This window comes from Narcine bancroftii, chromosome 4, assembly GCF_036971445.1.
Source record: "Narcine bancroftii isolate sNarBan1 chromosome 4, sNarBan1.hap1, whole genome shotgun sequence".
NCBI classification, from domain to species: domain Eukaryota; kingdom Metazoa; phylum Chordata; class Chondrichthyes; order Torpediniformes; family Narcinidae; genus Narcine; species Narcine bancroftii.
The window spans coordinates 163,914,569-163,932,311 of record NC_091472.1 but is presented as its reverse complement, the minus strand read 5'-3'; positions in this window follow the sequence as shown (position 1 = coordinate 163,932,311).

Below are 17,743 nucleotides of genomic sequence, written 5' to 3'. Positions count from 1 at the left end.
TTTCCCCATATCTGATTCCCGGCCTCTGATTCCCCGCCTCTGATTCCCCGCCTCTGATTCCCTGCCTCTGATTCCCCATCTCCGATTCCGCACATCTGATTCCCTTCCTCTGATTCCCCGCCTCTGATTCCCCGCCTCTGATTCCCTGCCTCTGATTCCCAACCTCGGATTCCCCACCTCTGATTCCCCATATCTGATTCCCCGCCTCTGTTTCCCCGACTCTGATTCCCCGCCTCTGATTCCCAACTCTGATTCCCCGCCTCTGATTCCCCAGCTCTGATTCCCCGTGTTTGATTCCCTGCCTCTGATTCCCTGCCCTGATTCCCCATCTCTGTTTCACCGCCTTTGATTCGCCACCTCTGATTCCCCATATCTGATTCCCCGCCTCTGTTTCCCCGACTCTGATTCCCTGCCTCTGATTCCCAACCTCTGATTCCACACCTCTGATTCCCCATATCTGATTCCCCGCCTCTATTTCCCCATCTCTGATTCCTCTGATTCCCCACATCTGATTCCCCATCTCTGAATCCGCACATCCGATTCCCTGCCTCTGATTCCCCAACTCTGATTCCCCACCTCTGATTCCCCAGCTCTGATTCCCCGCCTCAGATTCATCGCTTCTGATTCCCTGCCTCTGATTCCCCGCCTCTGATTCCCCATCTCTGATTCCCCACCTCTGATTCCCCGTGTCTGATTCCCTGCCTCTGATTCCCCGCCTCTGAATCCCAGCCTCTGATTCCCCATATCTGATTCCCCGCCTCTGATTCCCTGCCTCTGATTCCCCAGCTCTGATTCCCCGCCTTTGATTCCCCCCGTCTGATTCCCAGCCTCTGAATCCCCGTGTCTGATTTCCTGCCTCTGATTCCCCGCCTCTGATTCCCCATCTCTGATTCACCGCCTCTGATTCCCCATCTCTGATTCCCCACCTCTGATTCCCCATATCTGATTCCCTGCCTCTGTTTCCCCGCCTCTGATTCCCCACCTCTGTTTCCCCATATCTGATTCCCCGCCTCTGATTCCCCAACTCTAATACCCCACCTCTGATTCCCCAGCTCTGATTCCCCGCCTCTGATTCCCCGCATCTGATTCCCTGCCTCTGATTCCCCGCCTCTGATTCCAGGCCTCTGATTCCCAGCATCTGATTCCGGCCTCTGATTCCCGGCCTCTGATTCCCTGCTTCTGATTCTGATTCCCTGCCTCTGATTCCCCATCTCTGATTCCGCACATCTGATTCCTTGCCTCTGATTCCCCACCTCTGATTCCCCATATCTGATTCCCCGCCTGGGTTTCCCCGCCTCTGATTCCCCGCCTCTGTTTCCCAATATCTAAGTCCCCGCCTCTGATTCCCCAAATCTGATTCCCCACCTCTGATTCCCCAGCTCTGATTCCCCGCCTCTGATTCCCCGCATCTGATTCCCTGCATCTGATTCCAAGCCTCTGATTCCCTGCCTCTGATTCCCAACCTCTGATTCCCCACCTCTGATTCCCCATATCTGATTCCCCGCCTCTGATTCCCCGCCTCGGATTCCCGCCTCTGTTTCCCCATATCTGATTCCCGGCCTCTGATTCCCCGCCTCTGATTCCCCGCCTCTGATTCCCTGCCTCTGATTCCCCATCTCCGATTCCGCACATCTGATTCCCTTCCTCTGATTCCCCGCCTCTGATTCCCCACCTCTGATTCCCTGCCTCTGATTCCCAACCTCGGATTCCCCACCTCTGATTCCCCATATCTGATTCCCCGCCTCTGTTTCCCCGACTCTGATTCCCCGCCTCTGATTCCCAACTCTGATTCCCCGCCTCTGATTCCCCAGCTCTGATTCCCCGTGTTTGATTCCCTGCCTCTGATTCCCTGCCCTGATTCCCCATCTCTGTTTCACCGCCTTTGATTCGCCACCTCTGATTCCCCATATCTGATTCCCCGCCTCTGTATCCCCGACTCTGATTCCCTGCCTCTGATTCCCAACCTCTGATTCCACACCTCTGATTCCCCATATCTGATTCCCCGCCTCTATTTCCCCATATCTGATTCCCCGCCTCTGATTCCCCAACTCTGATTCCCCGCCTCTGATTCCCCAGCTCTGATTCCCCGACTCTGATTCCCGGAGTCCGATTCCCTGCCTCTGATTCCCCGCCTCTGATTCCCCATCTCTGATTCCCCGCCTCCGATTCCCCGTGTCTGATTCCCTGCCTCTGATTCCCCGCCTCTGATTCCCCGCCTCTGATTCCCTGCCACTGATTCCCTGCCCCTGATTCCCCAATTCTGATTCCCCATATCTGATTCCCCGCCTCTGTTTCCCCGCCTCTGATTCCCCGCCTCTGATTCCCCATATCTGATTCCCTGCCTCTGATTCCCCAACTCTGATTCACCGCCTCTGATTCCCCAGCTCTGAATCCCCGCCTCTGATTCCCCGCGTCTGATTCCCTGCCTCTGATTCCCCGCCTTGATTCCCCATCTCTGATTCACAACCTCTGATTCCCCACCTCTGATTCCCTATATTTGATTCCCCGCCTCTGTTTCCCCGCCTCTGATTCGCAACCTCTAATTCCCCACCTCTGATTCCCCATATCTGATTCCCCGCCTCTGTTACCCTGCCTCTGATTCCCGGCCTCTGTTTCCCCATATCTGATTCCCCTCCTCTGATTCCCCAACTCTGATTCCCCGCCTCTGATTCCCCAGCTCTGATTCCCCGCCTTTTATTCCCGGCCTCTGATTCCCTGCCACTTATTCCCCGCCCCTGATTCCCCACCTCTGATTCCCCATATCTGATTCCCCGCCTCTATTTCCCCAGCTCTGATTCCCCACCTCTGATTCCCCAGCTATGATTCCCTGCCACTGATTCCCCGCCCCTGATTCCCCACCTCTGATTTCCCATATCTGATTCCCCGCCTCTGTATCCCCAGCTCTGATTCCCTGCCTCTGATTCCCTGCCCTGATTCCCCATCTCTGTTTCACCGCCTTTGATTCGCCACCTCTGATTCCCCATATCTGATTCCCCGCCTCTGTTTCCCCGCCTCTGATTCCCTGCCTCTGATTCCCAACCTCTGATTCCACACCTCTGATTCCCCGTGTCTTATTCCCTGCCTTTGATTCCCCGCTCTGATTCCCCGCCTCTGATTCCCTGCCACTGATTTCCTGCCCCTGATTCCCCACCTATGATTCCCCACATCTGATTCCCCGCCTCTGTTTCCCCGCCTCTGATTCCCCGCCTCTGATTCCCCATATCTGATTCCCTGCCTCTGATTCCCCAACTCTGATTCCTCGCCTCTGATTCCCCAGCTCTGAATCCCCGCCTCTGATTCCCCGCGTCTGATTCCCTGCCTCTGATTCCCCGCCTTGATTCCCCATCTCTGATTCACAACCTCTGATTCCCCACCTCTGATTCCCTATATTTGATTCCCCGCCTCTGTTTCCCCGCCTCTGATTCCCCGCCTCTGATTCCCCATATCTGATTCCCCGCCTCTGATTGCCCACCTCTGATTCCCAGCCTCTGATTCGCCAGCTCTGATTCCCCGCCTCTGATTCCCCGCATCTGATTCCCTGCCTCTGATTCCCCGCCTCTGATTCCCCATCTCTGATTCACCGCCTTTGATTCGCCACCTCTTATTCCCCATATCTGATTCCCCACCTCTGATTCCCGGCCTCTTATTCCCAGCATCTGATTCCCGGCCTCTGATTCCCGGCCTCTGATTCCCCGCTTCTGATTCTGATTCCCTGCCTCTTATTCCCCATCTCTGATTCCGCACATCTGATTCCCTGCCTCTGATTCCCCACCTCTGATTCCCCATATCTGATTCCCCGCATCTGTTTCCCCGCCTCTGATTCCCCGCCTCTGTTTCCCTATATCTAATTCCCCACCTCTGATGCCCCAACTCTGATTCCCCGCCTCTGATTCCCCAGCTTTGATTCCCCGCCTCTGATTCCCTGCATCCGATTCCCCATATCTGATTCCCCGCCTCTGTTTCACCGCCTCTGATTCCCCGCCTCTGTTTCCCCATATCTGATTCCCGCCTCTGATTCCCAACTATGAATCCCCTCCTCTGATTCCCCAGCTCTGATTCCCTGCCTCTGATTCCCCGCGTCCTATTCCCTGCCTCTGATTCCCCGCCTGTGATTCCCCATCACTGATTCACCACCTCTGATTCCCTACCTCTGATTCCCCATATCTAATTCCCCGCCTCTGTTTGCCCGCCTCTGATTCCCCGCCTCTGTTTCCCCATATCTGATTCCCCGCCTCTGAATCCCCAACTCTGATTCCCTGCCTCAGATTCCCCAGCTCTGATTCCCCGCCTTTGATTCCCCCCGTCTGATTCCCAGCCTCTGAATCCCCGTGTCTGATTTCCTGCCTCTGATTCCCCGCCTGTGATTCCCCATCTCTGATTCACCGCCTCTGATTCCCCACCTCTGATTACCCCTCTCTGATTCCGCACATCTGATTCCTTGCCTCTGATTCCCCACCTCTGATTCCCCATATCTGATTCCCCGCCTGGGTTTCCCCGCCTCTGATTCCCCGCCTCTGTTTCCCAATATCTAAGTCCCCGCCTCTGATTCCCCAAATCTGATTCCCCACCTCTGATTCCCCAGCTCTGATTCCCCGCCTCTGATTCCCCGCATCTGATTCCCTGCATCTGATTCCAAGCCTCTGATTCCCTGCCTCTGATTCCCAACCTCTGATTCCCCACCTCTGATTCCCCATATCTGATTCCCCGCCTCTGATTCCCCGCCTCGGATTCCCGCCTCTGTTTCCCCATATCTGATTCCCGGCCTCTGATTCCCCGCCTCTGATTCCCCGCCTCTGATTCCCTGCCTCTGATTCCCCATCTCCGATTCCGCACATCTGATTCCCTTCCTCTGATTCCCCGCCTCTGATTCCCCGCCTCTGATTCCCTGCCTCTGATTCCCAACCTCGGATTCCCCATCTCTGATTCCCCATATCTGATTCCCCGCCTCTGTTTCCCCGACTCTGATTCCCCGCCTCTGATTCCCAACTCTGATTCCCCGCCTCTGATTCCCCAGCTCTGATTCCCCGTGTTTGATTCCCTGCCTCTGATTCCCTGCCCTGATTCCCCATCTCTGTTTCACCGCCTTTGATTCGCCACCTCTGATTCCCCATATCTGATTCCCCGCCTCTGTTTCCCCGACTCTGATTCCCTGCCTCTGATTCCCAACCTCTGATTCCACACCTCTGATTCCCCATATCTGATTCCCCGCCTCTATTTCCCCATATCTGATTCCCCGCCTCTGATTCCCCAACTCTGATTCCCCGCCTCTGATTCCCCAGCTCTGATTCCCCGACTCTGATTCCCGGAGTCCGATTCCCTGCCTCTGATTCCCCGCCTCTGATTCCCCATCTCTGATTCCCCGCCTCCGATTCCCCGTGTCTGATTCCCTGCCTCTGATTCCCCGCCTCTGATTCCCCGCCTCTGATTCCCTGCCACTGATTCCCTGCCCCTCATTCCCCAATTCTGATTCCCCATATCTGATTCCCCGCCTCTGTTTCCCCGCCTCTGATTCCCCGCCTCTGATTCCCCATATCTGATTCCCTGCCTCTGATTCCCCAACTCTGATTCACCGCCTCTGATTCCCCAGCTCTGAATCCCCGCCTCTGATTCCCCGCGTCTGATTCCCTGCCTCTGATTCCCCGCCTTGATTCCCCATCTCTGATTCACAACCTCTGATTCCCCACCTCTGATTCCCTATATTTGATTCCCCGCCTCTGTTTCCCCGCCTCTGATTCGCAACCTCTAATTCCCCACCTCTGATTCCCCATATCTGATTCCCCGCCTCTGTTACCCTGCCTCTGATTCCCGGCCTCTGTTTCCCCATATCTGATTCCCCTCCTCTGATTCCCCAACTCTGATTCCCCGCCTCTGATTCCCCAGCTCTGATTCCCCGCCTTTTATTCCCGGCCTCTGATTCCCTGCCACTGATTCCCCGCCCCTGATTCCCCACCTCTGATTCCCCATATCTGATTCCCCGCCTATGTTTCCCCAGCTCTGATTCCCCACCTCTGATTCCCCAGCTCTGATTCCCTGCCACTGATTCCCCGCCCCTGATTCCCCACCTCTGATTTCCCATATCTGATTCCCCGCCTCTGTATCCCCAGCTCTGATTCCCTGCCTCTGATTCCCTGCCCTGATTCCCCATCTCTGTTTCACCGCCTTTGATTCGCCACCTCTGATTCCCCATATCTGATTCCCCGCCTCTGTTTCTCCGCCTCTGATTCCCTGCCTCTGATTCCCAACCTCTGATTCCACACCTCTGATTCCCCGTGTCTTATTCCCTGCCTTTGATTCCCCGCTCTGATTCCCCGCCTCTGATTCCCTGCCACTGATTTCCTGCCCCTGATTCCCCACCTCTGATTCCCCACATCTGATTCCCCGCCTCTGTTTCCCCGCCTCTGATTCCCCGCCTCTGATTCCCCATATCTGATTCCCTGCCTCTGATTCCCCAACTCTGATTCCTCGCCTCTGATTCCCCAGCTCTGAATCCCCGCCTCTGATTCCCCGCGTCTGATTCCCTGCCTCTGATTCCCCGCCTTGATTCCCCATCTCTGATTCACAACCTCTGATTCCCCACCTCTGATTCCCTATATTTGATTCCCCGCCTCTGTTTCCCCGCCTCTGATTCCCCGCCTCTGATTCCCCATATCTGATTCCCCGCCTCTGATTGCCCACCTCTGATTCCCAGCCTCTGATTCGCCAGCTCTGATTCCCCGCCTCTGATTCCCCGCATCTGATTCCCTGCCTCTGATTCCCCGCCTCTGATTCCCCATCTCTGATTCACCGCCTTTGATTCGCCACCTCTGATTCCCCATATCTGATTCCCCACCTCTGATTCCCGGCCTCTTATTCCCAGCATCTGATTCCCGGCCTCTGATTCCCGGCCTCTGATTCCCCGCTTCTGATTCTGATTCCCTGCCTCTTATTCCCCATCTCTGATTCCGCACATCTGATTCCCTGCCTCTGATTCCCCACCTCTGATTCCCCATATCTGATTCCCCGCATCTGTTTCCCCGCCTCTGATTCCCCGCCTCTGTTTCCCTATATCTAATTCCCCACCTCTGATGCCCCAACTCTGATTCCCCGCCTCTGATTCCCCAGCTTTGATTCCCCGCCTCTGATTCCCTGCATCCGATTCCCCATATCTGATTCCCCGCCTCTGTTTCACCGCCTCTGATTCCCCGCCTCTGTTTCCCCATATCTGATTCCCGCCTCTGATTCCCAACTATGAATCCCCTCCTCTGATTCCCCAGCTCTGATTCCCTGCCTCTGATTCCCCGCGTCCTATTCCCTGCCTCTGATTCCCCGCCTGTGATTCCCCATCACTGATTCACCACCTCTGATTCCCTACCTCTGATTCCCCATATCTAATTCCCCGCCTCTGTTTGCCCGCCTCTGATTCCCCGCCTCTGTTTCCCCATATCTGATTCCCCGCCTCTGAATCCCCAACTCTGATTCCCTGCCTCAGATTCCCCAGCTCTGATTCCCCGCCTTTGATTCCCCCCGTCTGATTCCCAGCCTCTGAATCCCCGTGTCTGATTTCCTGCCTCTGATTCCCCGCCTGTGATTCCCCATCTCTGATTCACAGCCTCTGATTCCCCACCTCTGATTCCCCCTCTCTGATTCCGCACATCCAATTCCCTGCCTCTGATTCCCCAACTCTGATTCCCCACCTCTGATTCCCCAGCTCTGATTCCCCGCCTCAGATTCCCCGCGTCTGATTCCCTGCCTCTGATTCCCCGCCTCTGATTCCCTGCCTCTGATTCCCCATATCTGATTCCCCGCCTCTGATTCCCCAACTCTGATTCCCCGCTTCTGATTCCCCAGCTCTGAATCCCCGCCTCTGATTCCCCGCGTCTGATTCCCTGCCTCTGATTCCCGGCCTCTGATTCCCTTCTTCTGATTCTGATTCCCTGCCTCTGATTCCCCAACTCTAATACCCCACCTCTGATTCCCCAGCTCTGATTCCCCACCTCTGATTCCCAGCATCTGATTCCCTGCGTCTGATTCCCCGCCTCTGATTCCAGGCCTCTGATTCCCAGCATCTGATTCCGGCCTCTGATTCCCGGCCTCTGATTCCCTGCTTCTGATTCTGATTCCCTGCCTCTGATTCCCCATCTCTGATTCCGCACATCTGATTCCTTGCCTCTGATTCCCCACCTCTGATTCCCCATATCTGATTCCCCGCCTGGGTTTCCCCGCCTCTGATTCCCCGCCTCTGTTTCCCAATATCTAAGTCCCCGCCTCTGATTCCCCAAATCTGATTCCCCACCTCTGATTCCCCAGCTCTGATTCCCCGCCTCTGATTCCCCGCATCTGATTCCCTGCATCTGATTCCAAGCCTCTGATTCCCTGCCTCTGATTCCCAACCTCTGATTCCCCACCTCTGATTCCCCATATCTGATTCCCCGCCTCTGATTCCCCGCCTCGGATTCCCGCCTCTGTTTCCCCATATCTGATTCCCGGCCTCTGATTCCCCGCCTCTGATTCCCCGCCTCTGATTCCCTGCCTCTGATTCCCCATCTCCGATTCCGCACATCTGATTCCCTTCCTCTGATTCCCCGCCTCTGATTCCCCGCCTCTGATTCCCTGCCTCTGATTCCCAACCTCGGATTCCCCACCTCTGATTCCCCATATCTGATTCCCCGCCTCTGTTTCCCCGACTCTGATTCCCCGCCTCTGATTCCCAACTCTGATTCCCCGCCTCTGATTCCCCAGCTCTGATTCCCCGTGTTTGATTCCCTGCCTCTGATTCCCTGCCCTGATTCCCCATCTCTGTTTCACCGCCTTTGATTCGCCACCTCTGATTCCCCATATCTGATTCCCCGCCTCTGTTTCCCCGACTCTGATTCCCTGCCTCTGATTCCCAACCTCTGATTCCACACCTCTGATTCCCCATATCTGATTCCCCGCCTCTATTTCCCCATCTCTGATTCCTCTGATTCCCCACATCTGATTCCCCATCTCTGAATCCGCACATCCGATTCCCTGCCTCTGATTCCCCAACTCTGATTCCCCACCTCTGATTCCCCAGCTCTGATTCCCCGCCTCAGATTCATCGCTTCTGATTCCCTGCCTCTGATTCCCCGCCTCTGATTCCCCATCTCTGATTCCCCACCTCTGATTCCCCGTGTCTGATTCCCTGCCTCTGATTCCCCGCCTCTGAATCCCAGCCTCTGATTCCCCATATCTGATTCCCCGCCTCTGATTCCCTGCCTCTGATTCCCCAGCTCTGATTCCCCGCCTTTGATTCCCCCCGTCTGATTCCCAGCCTCTGAATCCCCGTGTCTGATTTCCTGCCTCTGATTACCCGCCTCTGATTCCCCATCTCTGATTCACCGCCTCTGATTCCCCATCTCTGATTCCCCACCTCTGATTCCCCATATCTGATTCCCTGCCTCTGTTTCCCCGCCTCTGATTCCCCACCTCTGTTTCCCCATATCTGATTCCCCGCCTCTGATTCCCCAACTCTAATACCCCACCTCTGATTCCCCAGCTCTGATTCCCCGCCTCTGATTCCCCGCATCTGATTCCCTGCCTCTGATTCCCCGCCTCTGATTCCAGGCCTCTGATTCCCAGCATCTGATTCCGGCCTCTGATTCCCGGCCTCTGATTCCCTGCTTCTGATTCTGATTCCCTGCCTCTGATTCCCCATCTCTGATTCCGCACATCTGATTCCTTGCCTCTGATTCCCCACCTCTGATTCCCCATATCTGATTCCCCGCCTGGGTTTCCCCGCCTCTGATTCCCCGCCTCTGTTTCCCAATATCTAAGTCCCCGCCTCTGATTCCCCAAATCTGATTCCCCACCTCTGATTCCCCAGCTCTGATTCCCCGCCTCTGATTCCCCGCATCTGATTCCCTGCATCTGATTCCAAGCCTCTGATTCCCTGCCTCTGATTCCCAACCTCTGATTCCCCACCTCTGATTCCCCATATCTGATTCCCCGCCTCTGATTCCCCGCCTCGGATTCCCGCCTCTGTTTCCCCATATCTGATTCCCGGCCTCTGATTCCCCGCCTCTGATTCCCCGCCTCTGATTCCCTGCCTCTGATTCCCCATCTCCGATTCCGCACATCTGATTCCCTTCCTCTGATTCCCCGCCTCTGATTCCCCACCTCTGATTCCCTGCCTCTGATTCCCAACCTCGGATTCCCCACCTCTGATTCCCCATATCTGATTCCCCGCCTCTGTTTCCCCGACTCTGATTCCCCGCCTCTGATTCCCAACTCTGATTCCCCGCCTCTGATTCCCCAGCTCTGATTCCCCGTGTTTGATTCCCTGCCTCTGATTCCCTGCCCTGATTCCCCATCTCTGTTTCACCGCCTTTGATTCGCCACCTCTGATTCCCCATATCTGATTCCCCGCCTCTGTATCCCCGACTCTGATTCCCTGCCTCTGATTCCCAACCTCTGATTCCACACCTCTGATTCCCCATATCTGATTCCCCGCCTCTATTTCCCCATATCTGATTCCCCGCCTCTGATTCCCCAACTCTGATTCCCCGCCTCTGATTCCCCAGCTCTGATTCCCCGACTCTGATTCCCGGAGTCCGATTCCCTGCCTCTGATTCCCCGCCTCTGATTCCCCATCTCTGATTCCCCGCCTCCGATTCCCCGTGTCTGATTCCCTGCCTCTGATTCCCCGCCTCTGATTCCCCGCCTCTGATTCCCTGCCACTGATTCCCTGCCCCTGATTCCCCAATTCTGATTCCCCATATCTGATTCCCCGCCTCTGTTTCCCCGCCTCTGATTCCCCGCCTCTGATTCCCCATATCTGATTCCCTGCCTCTGATTCCCCAACTCTGATTCACCGCCTCTGATTCCCCAGCTCTGAATCCCCGCCTCTGATTCCCCGCGTCTGATTCCCTGCCTCTGATTCCCCGCCTTGATTCCCCATCTCTGATTCACAACCTCTGATTCCCCACCTCTGATTCCCTATATTTGATTCCCCGCCTCTGTTTCCCCGCCTCTGATTCGCAACCTCTAATTCCCCACCTCTGATTCCCCATATCTGATTCCCCGCCTCTGTTACCCTGCCTCTGATTCCCGGCCTCTGTTTCCCCATATCTGATTCCCCTCCTCTGATTCCCCAACTCTGATTCCCCGCCTCTGATTCCCCAGCTCTGATTCCCCGCCTTTTATTCCCGGCCTCTGATTCCCTGCCACTGATTCCCCGCCCCTGATTCCCCACCTCTGATTCCCCATATCTGATTCCCCGCCTCTATTTCCCCAGCTCTGATTCCCCACCTCTGATTCCCCAGCTCTGATTCCCTGCCACTGATTCCCCGCCCCTGATTCCCCACCTCTGATTTCCCATATCTGATTCCCCGCCTCTGTATCCCCAGCTCTGATTCCCTGCCTCTGATTCCCTGCCCTGATTCCCCATCTCTGTTTCACCGCCTTTGATTCGCCACCTCTGATTCCCCATATCTGATTCCCCGCCTCTGTTTCCCCGCCTCTGATTCCCTGCCTCTGATTCCCAACCTCTGATTCCACACCTCTGATTCCCCGTGTCTTATTCCCTGCCTTTGATTCCCCGCTCTGATTCCCCGCCTCTGATTCCCTGCCACTGATTTCCTGCCCCTGATTCCCCACCTCTGATTCCCCACATCTGATTCCCCGCCTCTGTTTCCCCGCCTCTGATTCCCCGCCTCTGATTCCCCATATCTGATTCCCTGCCTCTGATTCCCCAACTCTGATTCCTCGCCTCTGATTCCCCAGCTCTGAATCCCCGCCTCTGATTCCCCGCGTCTGATTCCCTGCCTCTGATTCCCCGCCTTGATTCCCCATCTCTGATTCACAACCTCTGATTCCCCACCTCTGATTCCCTATATTTGATTCCCCGCCTCTGTTTCCCCGCCTCTGATTCCCCGCCTCTGATTCCCCATATCTGATTCCCCGCCTCTGATTGCCCACCTCTGATTCCCAGCCTCTGATTCGCCAGCTCTGATTCCCCGCCTCTGATTCCCCGCATCTGATTCCCTGCCTCTGATTCCCCGCCTCTGATTCCCCATCTCTGATTCACCGCCTTTGATTCGCCACCTCTTATTCCCCATATCTGATTCCCCACCTCTGATTCCCGGCCTCTTATTCCCAGCATCTGATTCCCGGCCTCTGATTCCCGGCCTCTGATTCCCCGCTTCTGATTCTGATTCCCTGCCTCTTATTCCCCATCTCTGATTCCGCACATCAGATTCCCTGCCTCTGATTCCCCACCTCTGATTCCCCATATCTGATTCCCCGCATCTGTTTCCCCGCCTCTGATTCCCCGCCTCTGTTTCCCTATATCTAATTCCCCACCTCTGATGCCCCAACTCTGATTCCCCGCCTCTGATTCCCCAGCTTTGATTCCCCGCCTCTGATTCCCTGCATCCGATTCCCCATATCTGATTCCCCGCCTCTGTTTCACCGCCTCTGATTCCCCGCCTCTGTTTCCCCATATCTGATTCCCGCCTCTGATTCCCAACTATGAATCCCCTCCTCTGATTCCCCAGCTCTGATTCCCTGCCTCTGATTCCCCGCGTCCTATTCCCTGCCTCTGATTCCCCGCCTGTGATTCCCCATCACTGATTCACCACCTCTGATTCCCTACCTCTGATTCCCCATATCTAATTCCCCGCCTCTGTTTGCCCGCCTCTGATTCCCCGCCTCTGTTTCCCCATATCTGATTCCCCGCCTCTGAATCCCCAACTCTGATTCCCTGCCTCAGATTCCCCAGCTCTGATTCCCCGCCTTTGATTCCCCCCGTCTGATTCCCAGCCTCTGAATCCCCGTGTCTGATTTCCTGCCTCTGATTCCCCGCCTGTGATTCCCCATCTCTGATTCACCGCCTCTGATTCCCCACCTCTGATTCCCCCTCTCTGATTCCGCACATCTGATTCCTTGCCTCTGATTCCCCACCTCTGATTCCCCATATCTGATTCCCCGCCTGGGTTTCCCCGCCTCTGATTCCCCGCCTCTGTTTCCCAATATCTAAGTCCCCGCCTCTGATTCCCCAAATCTGATTCCCCACCTCTGATTCCCCAGCTCTGATTCCCCGCCTCTGATTCCCCGCATCTGATTCCCTGCATCTGATTCCAAGCCTCTGATTCCCTGCCTCTGATTCCCAACCTCTGATTCCCCACCTCTGATTCCCCATATCTGATTCCCCGCCTCTGATTCCCCGCCTCGGATTCCCGCCTCTGTTTCCCCATATCTGATTCCCGGCCTCTGATTCCCCGCCTCTGATTCCCCGCCTCTGATTCCCTGCCTCTGATTCCCCATCTCCGATTCCGCACATCTGATTCCCTTCCTCTGATTCCCCGCCTCTGATTCCCCGCCTCTGATTCCCTGCCTCTGATTCCCAACCTCGGATTCCCCATCTCTGATTCCCCATATCTGATTCCCCGCCTCTGTTTCCCCGACTCTGATTCCCCGCCTCTGATTCCCAACTCTGATTCCCCGCCTCTGATTCCCCAGCTCTGATTCCCCGTGTTTGATTCCCTGCCTCTGATTCCCTGCCCTGATTCCCCATCTCTGTTTCACCGCCTTTGATTCGCCACCTCTGATTCCCCATATCTGATTCCCCGCCTCTGTTTCCCCGACTCTGATTCCCTGCCTCTGATTCCCAACCTCTGATTCCACACCTCTGATTCCCCATATCTGATTCCCCGCCTCTATTTCCCCATATCTGATTCCCCGCCTCTGATTCCCCAACTCTGATTCCCCGCCTCTGATTCCCCAGCTCTGATTCCCCGACTCTGATTCCCGGAGTCCGATTCCCTGCCTCTGATTCCCCGCCTCTGATTCCCCATCTCTGATTCCCCGCCTCCGATTCCCCGTGTCTGATTCCCTGCCTCTGATTCCCCGCCTCTGATTCCCCGCCTCTGATTCCCTGCCACTGATTCCCTGCCCCTGATTCCCCAATTCTGATTCCCCATATCTGATTCCCCGCCTCTGTTTCCCCGCCTCTGATTCCCCGCCTCTGATTCCCCATATCTGATTCCCTGCCTCTGATTCCCCAACTCTGATTCACCGCCTCTGATTCCCCAGCTCTGAATCCCCGCCTCTGATTCCCCGCGTCTGATTCCCTGCCTCTGATTCCCCGCCTTGATTCCCCATCTCTGATTCACAACCTCTGATTCCCCACCTCTGATTCCCTATATTTGATTCCCCGCCTCTGTTTCCCCGCCTCTGATTCGCAACCTCTAATTCCCCACCTCTGATTCCCCATATCTGATTCCCCGCCTCTGTTACCCTGCCTCTGATTCCCGGCCTCTGTTTCCCCATATCTGATTCCCCTCCTCTGATTCCCCAACTCTGATTCCCCGCCTCTGATTCCCCAGCTCTGATTCCCCGCCTTTTATTCCCGGCCTCTGATTCCCTGCCACTGATTCCCCGCCCCTGATTCCCCACCTCTGATTCCCCATATCTGATTCCCCGCCTATGTTTCCCCAGCTCTGATTCCCCACCTCTGATTCCCCAGCTCTGATTCCCTGCCACTGATTCCCCGCCCCTGATTCCCCACCTCTGATTTCCCATATCTGATTCCCCGCCTCTGTATCCCCAGCTCTGATTCCCTGCCTCTGATTCCCTGCCCTGATTCCCCATCTCTGTTTCACCGCCTTTGATTCGCCACCTCTGATTCCCCATATCTGATTCCCCGCCTCTGTTTCTCCGCCTCTGATTCCCTGCCTCTGATTCCCAACCTCTGATTCCACACCTCTGATTCCCCGTGTCTTATTCCCTGCCTTTGATTCCCCGCTCTGATTCCCCGCCTCTGATTCCCTGCCACTGATTTCCTGCCCCTGATTCCCCACCTCTGATTCCCCACATCTGATTCCCCGCCTCTGTTTCCCCGCCTCTGATTCCCCGCCTCTGATTCCCCATATCTGATTCCCTGCCTCTGATTCCCCAACTCTGATTCCTCGCCTCTGATTCCCCAGCTCTGAATCCCCGCCTCTGATTCCCCGCGTCTGATTCCCTGCCTCTGATTCCCCGCCTTGATTCCCCATCTCTGATTCACAACCTCTGATTCCCCACCTCTGATTCCCTATATTTGATTCCCCGCCTCTGTTTCCCCGCCTCTGATTCCCCGCCTCTGATTCCCCATATCTGATTCCCCGCCTCTGATTGCCCACCTCTGATTCCCAGCCTCTGATTCGCCAGCTCTGATTCCCCGCCTCTGATTCCCCGCATCTGATTCCCTGCCTCTGATTCCCCGCCTCTGATTCCCCATCTCTGATTCACCGCCTTTGATTCGCCACCTCTGATTCCCCATATCTGATTCCCCACCTCTGATTCCCGGCCTCTTATTCCCAGCATCTGATTCCCGGCCTCTGATTCCCGGCCTCTGATTCCCCGCTTCTGATTCTGATTCCCTGCCTCTTATTCCCCATCTCTGATTCCGCACATCTGATTCCCTGCCTCTGATTCCCCACCTCTGATTCCCCATATCTGATTCCCCGCATCTGTTTCCCCGCCTCTGATTCCCCGCCTCTGTTTCCCTATATCTAATTCCCCACCTCTGATGCCCCAACTCTGATTCCCCGCCTCTGATTCCCCAGCTTTGATTCCCCGCCTCTGATTCCCTGCATCCGATTCCCCATATCTGATTCCCCGCCTCTGTTTCACCGCCTCTGATTCCCCGCCTCTGTTTCCCCATATCTGATTCCCGCCTCTGATTCCCAACTATGAATCCCCTCCTCTGATTCCCCAGCTCTGATTCCCTGCCTCTGATTCCCCGCGTCCTATTCCCTGCCTCTGATTCCCCGCCTGTGATTCCCCATCACTGATTCACCACCTCTGATTCCCTACCTCTGATTCCCCATATCTAATTCCCCGCCTCTGTTTGCCCGCCTCTGATTCCCCGCCTCTGTTTCCCCATATCTGATTCCCCGCCTCTGAATCCCCAACTCTGATTCCCTGCCTCAGATTCCCCAGCTCTGATTCCCCGCCTTTGATTCCCCCCGTCTGATTCCCAGCCTCTGAATCCCCGTGTCTGATTTCCTGCCTCTGATTCCCCGCCTGTGATTCCCCATCTCTGATTCACAGCCTCTGATTCCCCACCTCTGATTCCCCCTCTCTGATTCCGCACATCCAATTCCCTGCCTCTGATTCCCCAACTCTGATTCCCCACCTCTGATTCCCCAGCTCTGATTCCCCGCCTCAGATTCCCCGCGTCTGATTCCCTGCCTCTGATTCCCCGCCTCTGATTCCCTGCCTCTGATTCCCCATATCTGATTCCCCGCCTCTGATTCCCCAACTCTGATTCCCCGCTTCTGATTCCCCAGCTCTGAATCCCCGCCTCTGATTCCCCGCGTCTGATTCCCTGCCTCTGATTCCCGGCCTCTGATTCCCTTCTTCTGATTCTGATTCCCTGCCTCTGATTCCCCATCTCTGATTCCGCACATCTGATTCCCCGCCTCTGATTCCCCAGCTCTGATTCCCCGTGTTTGATTCCCTGCCTCTGATTCCCTGCCCTGATTCCCCATCTCTGTTTCACCGCCTTTGATTCGCCACCTCTGATTCCCCATATCTGATTCCCCGCCTCTGTTTCCCCGACTCTGATTCCCTGCCTCTGATTCCCAACCTCTGATTCCACACCTCTGATTCCCCATATCTGATTCCCCGCCTCTATTTCCCCATATCTGATTCCCCGCCTCTGATTCCCCAACTCTGATTCCCCGCCTCTGATTCCCCAGCTCTGTTTCCCCGACTCTGATTCCCGGCATCCGATTCCCTGCCTCTGATTCCCCGCCTCTGATTCCCCATCTCTGATTCCCCGCCTCTGATTCCCCGTGTCTGATTCCCTGCCTTTGATTCCCCGCCTCTGATTCCCCGCCTCTGATTCCCTGCCACTGATTCCCTGCCCCTAATTCCCCACCTCTGATTCCCCACATCTGATTCCCCGCCTCTGTTTCCCGCCTCTGATTCCCCGCCTCTGATTCCCCATATCTGATTCCCTGCCTCTGATTCCCCAACTCTGATTCCCCGCCTCTGAATCCCCAGCTCTGAATCCCCGCCTCTGATTCCCCGCGTCTGATTCCCTGCCTCTGATTCCCCGCCTTGATTCCCCATCTCTGATTCACAACCTCTGATTCCCCACCTCTGATTCCCTATATTTGATTCCCCGCCTCTGTTTCCCAGCCTCTGATTCCCCATATCTGATTCCCCGCCTCTGATTGCCCACCTCTGATTCCCAGCCTCTGATTCGCCAGCTCTGATTCCCCGCCTCTGATTCCCCGCATCTGATTCCCTGCCTCTGATTCCCCGCCTCTGATTTCCCATTTCTTATTCACCGCCTTTGATTCGCCACCTCTGATTCCCCATATCTGATTCCCCACCTCTGATTCCCGTCCTCTTATTCCCAGCATCTGATTCCCGGCCTCTGATTCCCGGCCTCTGATTCCCCGCTTCTGATTCTGATTCCCTGCCTCTTATTCCCCATCTCTGATTCCGCACATCTGATTCCCTGCCTCTGATTCCCCACCTCTGATTCCCCATATCTGATTCCCCGCCTCTGTTTCCCCGCCTCTGATTCCCCGCCTCTGTTTCCCTATATCTAATTCCCCACCTCTGATGCCCCAACTCTGATTCCCCGCCTCTGATTCCCCAGCTCTGATTCCCCGCCTCTGATTCCCTGCATCCGATTCCCCATATCTGATTCCCCGCCTCTGTTTCACCGCCTCTGATTCCCCGCCTCTGTTACCCCATATCTGATTCCCGCCTCTGATTCCCAACTATGAATCCCCTCCTCTGATTC